This window comes from Lepus europaeus, chromosome X (assembly GCF_033115175.1).
Source record: "Lepus europaeus isolate LE1 chromosome X, mLepTim1.pri, whole genome shotgun sequence".
In the NCBI taxonomy this organism is placed as follows: Eukaryota; Metazoa; Chordata; class Mammalia; order Lagomorpha; family Leporidae; genus Lepus; species Lepus europaeus.
In genome coordinates, this window is record NC_084850.1 from 21,834,146 (window position 1) to 21,841,417 (window position 7,272).

General features: G+C 42.7%; 1 pseudogene; it reads left to right on the top strand.

Moving 5' to 3' along the window:
• The first annotated feature begins 1,112 nt into the window (after positions 1 to 1,112).
• On the top strand, positions 1,113 to 1,393 carry LOC133753034 (non-histone chromosomal protein HMG-14-like; annotated as a pseudogene).
• The last annotated feature ends 5,879 nt before the right edge of the window (positions 1,394 to 7,272 follow it).

Genomic DNA, 7,272 nt, shown 5'->3' on the forward strand with positions numbered 1-7,272 from the left:
GAGGCTTACTTTCATCTTCCCTTTGTGATGCTACCGTGTCTAGCATCTGTTTTCTTCCAACAAAGGGTCATTATGAGAATCGTAAGTCATTTAATTATAGCATCTAGCACAGAGTACTTGCCAATTAAATAGTAGCTGTTATAATTTCAGCATGTATGACTGTGTGAATTGAACATTTCTAAGTTTCTTTGTCTTATCTATCAATCATGGATAGGCAACAGGCTAAAATGGAAAAGGTACTTGTGGATTTTGGACTGAGAAAGAACTGAGTTCAAATCCTAAATTCAAAACCAAGTAGCATTATGACTTTGGTAAGATTTTGATCTCTCTGTATCTCAGTTAGCTTATATGTCAAATAATTTCTCACAAGTGCTGGTGAATATTAAACAAAATAATGCATGCAAAAGTGCCTAGGATAGTGCTTGGAGTAATACATAATACCAATGCTATGTGTGCCATAATTTTACCTTAAACAGTTCTCTAGTATACTTGTCCTTCTAGCCTGAAAGACTTCTCATCCATCCTCTTGTTAAGCATTTGGGCAGTTTCCAGGTTTGAGGCTATTACATATAGCACTGTTATGAACTTTTTAAATATTTCCTTTGGTGAATGTATGAAGACATATATTTCATAAAGACTTTGAAATTCATATTAGCTCTTTTTCATTGTTTGCTCCTTTAACAAACATTGTACTCTACCTGGAAGCTAATTCAGGAAATATCTTATTATATATTCAGCCCCTGACACCTGTAGATTCAGCTACCCATGTTTGTTTCTAAATTAAGTATTCAAGCTAATTTCTAAATTAAGTATCCATCAAAGTGGTCCCCCTACTTTGTGGTAGTTCCTACTTAGAACCATTAAGCTACTAATTACTTATTACCAATACTTTAGTATTTGTGTGCTGCTAATCTGATTACAAAATGACTCTATGTGTAGCATCTTCTACCTAAGGCTCAGTGGGTTGTTTTCAAATACTAGGTTATTACTCATGAAAAATTAGCAGGTCCCAGTAGCTCAGCAGCTGGGAGATGTGGGAGTGGCCAAACAGCCCAACTTCGTGAAGGCTCTTGGGTCACCAGTAACTGGCACATGCCCTCCTCACTGCCAAGATGCCTGAGAGGAAGGTCAGCTCTGCCGAAGGGGTGGTAGCAAAGGAAGAACCTAAGAGGAGAAGTTGTTGGCAGAACTCGCTCCTGCAAAAGTGGAAACGAAGCCAAAAAAGGAAGCAGGGAAGCATAAGTCATCAGACAAAAAAGTGCAAACCAAAGGGAAAACAGACCAAGGTGGCTAACCAAGAAACTAAAGATTTGCCACAGAAACCGAAGAAACTAAAATTGAGGGGAGTCCATCCTCTGATGAAGCAAAAGAGAAAGAAGCCAAGTCTGATTAATATCACACATGTCTTATCAGTGGTCCATGTCCCACTTCTCGTACAATTCTGATGAATATTTTTACCAATTATTTTGTAAATCAAATATTTTTAGTAGCTCTAGAAACTTTTTTTTAAAAGATTTACATTATTTAATTAAAATGCAGAGGTATAGAGAGTTAGAGAGAGCAAGAGATCTTCCATTCACTGGTTCCCTGCACAAATAGCCTCAACAGTCAAGGCTGGGCCATGCCGAAACCTGGAGCCTGGAACGCTATCCAGGTCTCCAACTTGGGTGCAGGGACCCTAAGCACTTAGGCCATCTTCCACTGTTTTCCCAGGCAGACTAGCAGGAAGCTGCAGTGGAAGTAGAGCAGCTGGGACTGGAACCAGCGCTCATATGGGATGCCAGCATAGCAGGATGCAACTTAACCTGCTATGCCACAAAGCCAGACTCTAGGAACATTTTTTAAGAAGGAGGGAATCCCACTTCATGTCATTTTTAAGTGTAAGTTATTTTTTAAGACGTGAAATGTTTTTCTTGTTGTCTGTTTTTTGTACAACCAGAAAATTATGGGATGTTGAATTATGGGAGGCTTTGACTTTCTTGGATGTCAGCTTAACATTCCATGGGCTGGTGGAAGGGGAGGTTATACTCCACAATACAATGCATACCAAATGGTGATTTGGGTCACCAAACATTTTCAATTACTTCTACTCCCATGTTGTTTAGGAAAATTGTTTCCTAGAAACCATCCTTGTTGCCCTGTCAGAACCTTGTAGACTCTATAACATCTTTGGTTGTGGTTATCCAGTTTTTATAACAGTTTTGTTAATGTACTGTCAAAAATTGAAAATTTGAGCATGCAGTATATGTGATATTAAATTGTGAATTGGTGGGATTTATGTAACAGCTTCTCAACATTTGGAGGTCCTGGTACATGATATCCATTGATTCAGTCCCAAGTTTTCAATTCTGCAAATGTTGAAAGACATCATATTTATTTCAAAGTTTCCATAAGTAGCATATTTACTGCTAAGTTTATCTGTGTCCTATATATAGAGATGGTGGGACATAATGGGTTTAAAGATTTTGCCTCCAAATTTGAAACTGGAAAGTCACTGGAATAACTTTAAAAACAATGATGAAGCCGGCGCTGTGGCTCAATAGGCTAATCCTCCGCCTTGCGGTGCCGGCACACCGGGTTCTAGTCCCGGTCGGGGCGCCGATGTCCCAGTTGCCCCTCTTCCAGGCCAGCTCTCTGCTGTGGCCCGGGAGTGCAGTGGAGGATGGCCCAAGTCCTTGGGTCCTGCACCCGCATGGGAGACCAGAAGAAGCACCTGGCTCCTGCCTTCAGATCAGCGCAGTGCACCAGCCGCAGTGGCCATTGGCAAATGGCCAATGGCAAAAAGGAAGATCTTTCTCTCTGTCTCTCTCACTGTCCACTCTGCCTGTCAAAAAATAAATAAATAAAATAAAATAAAAACAATGATGATACATGGCTTTTTGGGCTTTTAATATGTGTATTAAATTGTGTAGAAATTAAAATATGTACTGATCACCAACACCAATAAAAATCTCAATTACAAGCCAAAAAAATTAGCAACTACTAACAATCACTGAGATAAGTTGTCTAAAGTCTAATAAATAAGGACCAGAACTCTGCCCAGAAATTTGGATTTGCTCGCCGGCGCCGTGCCTTAACAGGCTAATCCTCCACCTTGCGGCGCTGGTACACTGGGTTCTAGTCCCGGTTGCGGCGCCGGATTCTATCTCGGTTGCCCCTTTTTCCAGGCCAGCTCTCTGCTATGGCCCAGGAAGGCAGTGGAGGATGGCCCAAGTGCTTGGGCCCTGCACCCGCATGGGAGACCAGGAGAAGCACCTGGCTCCTGCCTTCGGATCAGTGAGATGAGCCGGCCGCAGCGGCCATTGGAGGGTGAACCAACGGCAAAAAAGATCTTTCTCTCTGTCTCTCTCTCTCACTATCCACTCTGCCTGTCCAAAAAAAAAAAAAAGAGAGAGAGAGAAAATTAAAATTAAGAAATTTGGATTTGCTCAATACCAAGCTCTTCTTTCAATATATTTATCAGAAAGTGATCTTCTTAAGTTGGTAAGGTACTTTAATGTTTTCAATAAAATTTTATCATAGTTCTTTATAGAATGGTGGGCAAGCAAATTGTATGATCTACATTGTAATATCATGGTGATGAGATGTACATATTCAACATGTTGAGGTCTATATACATATTTGTTGTAGACAAGTAGCCTGTACGAAAATAAATATAGTCCATCTAACTATATATTTCAAGAAGAGACTGTTAGAGATATATTCATAACATATCAAAGCAAATAAAGAGAAACAACTGGCGACTGTACTTACAGAATAGTGAGGGTTAGAGAATTTTTCATTAATTATATCTAACAGCATTCATTTAGAAGAAACTTTTCTTTTAATAAAAAAAAGGTTATGCTAGCCAAGATTGCAACTAATAATACTAGTCTTGGGGCCGGCACCAGGGCTCACTTGGTTAATCCTCCGCCTGCGGCGCCGGCATCTCATATGGGCGCTGGGTTCTAGTCCTGGTTGCTCCTCTTCCAGTCCAGCTCTCTGCTGTGGCCGGGAAGGCAGTGGAGGATGGCCCAAGTGCTTGGGCCCCTTTACCCGCGTGGGAGACCAGGAGGAAACACCTGGCTTTGGATCAGCGCAGCTGCAGCTGAAGCGGCCATTTGGGGGGTGAACCAATGGAAGGTAAACCTTTCTCTCTGTCTCTCTCTCTAACTCTGTCAAATTAAAAAAAAAAAGTAAAAAAAAAATACTAGTCTATTTTTCTTTTAAAGATTTATTTATTTTGCTTGAAAATCAGAGTAACACACAGAGAGAAGGATAGGCAGAGAGAGAGAGAGAGACAGAGAGACAGAGATAGAGGTCTTCCATCCACTGATTCACTCCCCAGATGGCCGCAACAGCCGGAGCTGCGCCAATCCAAAGCCAGGAGCCAGGAACTTCTTCCCAGTCTCCCACGCAGGTGCAGGGACCCAAACACTTGGGCAATCTTCTGCTTTCCCAGGCCACAGCAGAGAGCTAGATCGGAAGTGGAGCAACCGGGTCTCAAACCAGCGTCCATATGGGATGCCGGCACCACAGCCAGCAGCTTTACCCGCTATGCCACAGCGCCAGCCCAATACTAGTCATTTTAAATTTCTCTATTCCTTTTTCAAGTTTGGATAAAGCTTATCTGGTTCCTTGAAGCTAGAAAGATTTCTAATTTTACAGTATATATTCCAAGGTGATGCTATTTATAGTGTCAGTTTATAGATACAGTTGAAACACTGTCCTACTGTATATATGTGTGTTTGTGTTTGTAGATAAAAAAAAATTTTCTTTAGTTTGTGGTACTACATATTTTAAAATAAAAAAATTAATTAGGTACTTAACAATTGTGAATCCTAGCTTGCTTCTGGCATGTGGTGCCTTTCTCCCAATTCTGTGGCAGCAGATACACCTGTAAGAGTAGATTTGAAATAAACAATGCTAGGCAGGTGATTGTAAAGACAAAGAGACAATACTATTATTTCAGTCCTGTCACTCTGTAATACTTGGAGTTTTGATTTGTGTTTAAAATGAAAAACAGCAAACAGAGTGCAGTCTGCAAGGTGCAATCCTTTTTCTTGGTAAGGAAAAATCTAGTTTGAATGTGAAGGGCTTTACTGAATTTGGACATTGTATTCAAGATTAAAACATATTCCTTTTTTAAAAAAAGATTTGTTTATTTATTTGAGAAGCAGATTCACGGAGGGGGGGGGCGGGAAGGGGGAGGGGGGAGGGGGAGGGGGAGGGAGAGGGAGAGAGGGGTCTTTCATCTGCTGGTTCAATGGCCAGATGGCTGCAATGGCTGGAGCTGAGCCGTTCCAATTTGAAGCCAGGAGCCAGGAGCTTTTTCCGGGTCTCCCACATGGGTGCAGGGGCCCAAGGACTTGGGCCATCTTCTACTGCTTTCCCAAGCCACAGCAGAGAGCTGTATCAGAAGTGGAGCACCTGGGACTCATACCAGCACCCATATGGGATGCTAGCACTGCAGGCACAGGCTTAACCTACTATACCACAGTGCCAGCCCCAAAACATATGTTTTTTAAATTTTATTTATTTATTTGAAAGACTTACAGAGAGGCAGGGAAGGAAGGAGGGAAGGAGAGAGAGAAAGAGATCCTTCATCTCCTGGTTCACTTCCCAAATGGCTGCAGTGGCAGAGCGGGGCCAGGCCAAAGCTAGGAGCCTGGAACTCCATGGGGGAGCACATGGGTGCAGAGGCCCAAGCACTGGGCCCATCATCAACTGCTTTCCCAGGAGTACTAGCAGGGAGTTGGAGAGGAAGTGGAGCAGCCAGGTGCTCCTTTGGAATACTAGCATCACCAGTGGTGTCTTAACCTGGGGCCCCTGAAATGTCTTCTTTTAAAATTTTGTTTTCAGGGGCAGGTGTTTTGTGCAGCAGTTAAGAAACCACTTGGGATGCCTGCATTGGAATCTCAGTTTCATTCCTAAGTCCAGCTTCCTGTGTATGCGCACCCTGGGAGCAGCAGGTGATGGCTCAAGTACTTATATGGCTCTCGGCCACCCACATGGGAAACCTGGCTCCGGGCTTCAGACTGGCCCAGCCCTAGCTGTTGTGGGCATGTGGGGGAGTGAAGAAGATGGCAGCTCTTTGTGTTTGTCAGTCTGTCTCTGTCTCTGCCTTTCAAATATTTTTTTTAAATAATAAAAATTTTAAAAATAAAATGTTTTCAAGCTAAAGATGAAATTGAGAAATAATGAGTATTATGAATTATTACATGATTGATCCTTACTAAAAGTGATGTTGTCCTATAGAGGTGAGGGATGTTTAAAATGCTCTTTTCCGGGTGTCTAATAAGCTAGGTATGCCACCATTATTTACTGGAATATATGCATGCAGGAAGGAAAAAAGGAAAGCGTGCCTATAACCCAAGACAGCCCTTCCCCACTTCTGCCTGTCTAGATGCAATTTTGCAATCTACTTGTCTGAACACAATTATGAACCATTTTGTGCACCACCATCAATTCTAACTATTTTCTGCTACACAGTTTTTTGATTTAGTAAGAACCTTGTTTCACTGTGTTGCTGTGCTTCTTCAAAATGAGTCTTTTTTTTTTACTTTTTAAAAAAGATTTATTTATTTATTTGAAAGGCAGAGAGAGAGAGAGAGAGAGAGAGAGAGATTGTCCAGGCACTAGTTCACTGCCAAATTGCTGCAATGGCCAGGGCTGGGCCAGGCCAAGGCCAGAAGCTTCATCTGGGGCCTCCCACGTGGGTGTCAGGGCCCCAAGCACTTGGGCCATCTTCTGCTGCCTTCTCAGGTGCATCATCAGGGAGCTGGATTAGAAGTGGAGCAGCCAGAACTTGAACCAGCACCCATAAGGGATGCTGGCACTGCAGACAGCGTCTTAACCCACTGTACCATGGCCCTGGCCATATATACAGTTCAATTTTTTTTAATTTTATTTATTTATTTGAGAGGTAGAGCCACAGAGAAAGGTCTTCCTTCTGTTGGTTCACTCCCCAAATGGCCGCAACAGCTGCAGCTGCGTAGATCTGAAGCCAGAAGCCAGGTGCTTCTTCCTGGTCTCCCATGCAGGTGCAGGGACCCAAGCATTTGGGCCATCTTCTACTGCTTTTTCAGGCCACAGCAGAGAGCTGGATTGGAAGAGGAGCAGCCGGGACTAGAACCGGCACCAATATGGGTTGCCAGCACCACAGGCAGATTAACCTACTGCACCACAGCACCGGCCCCATTTATACAGTTTTAAGAGCATAATGATACTTCACACTGTACTCTCCCTCTCTCACTCCTCCTTTTATTTTTAATTTTTACAATGACATACTTT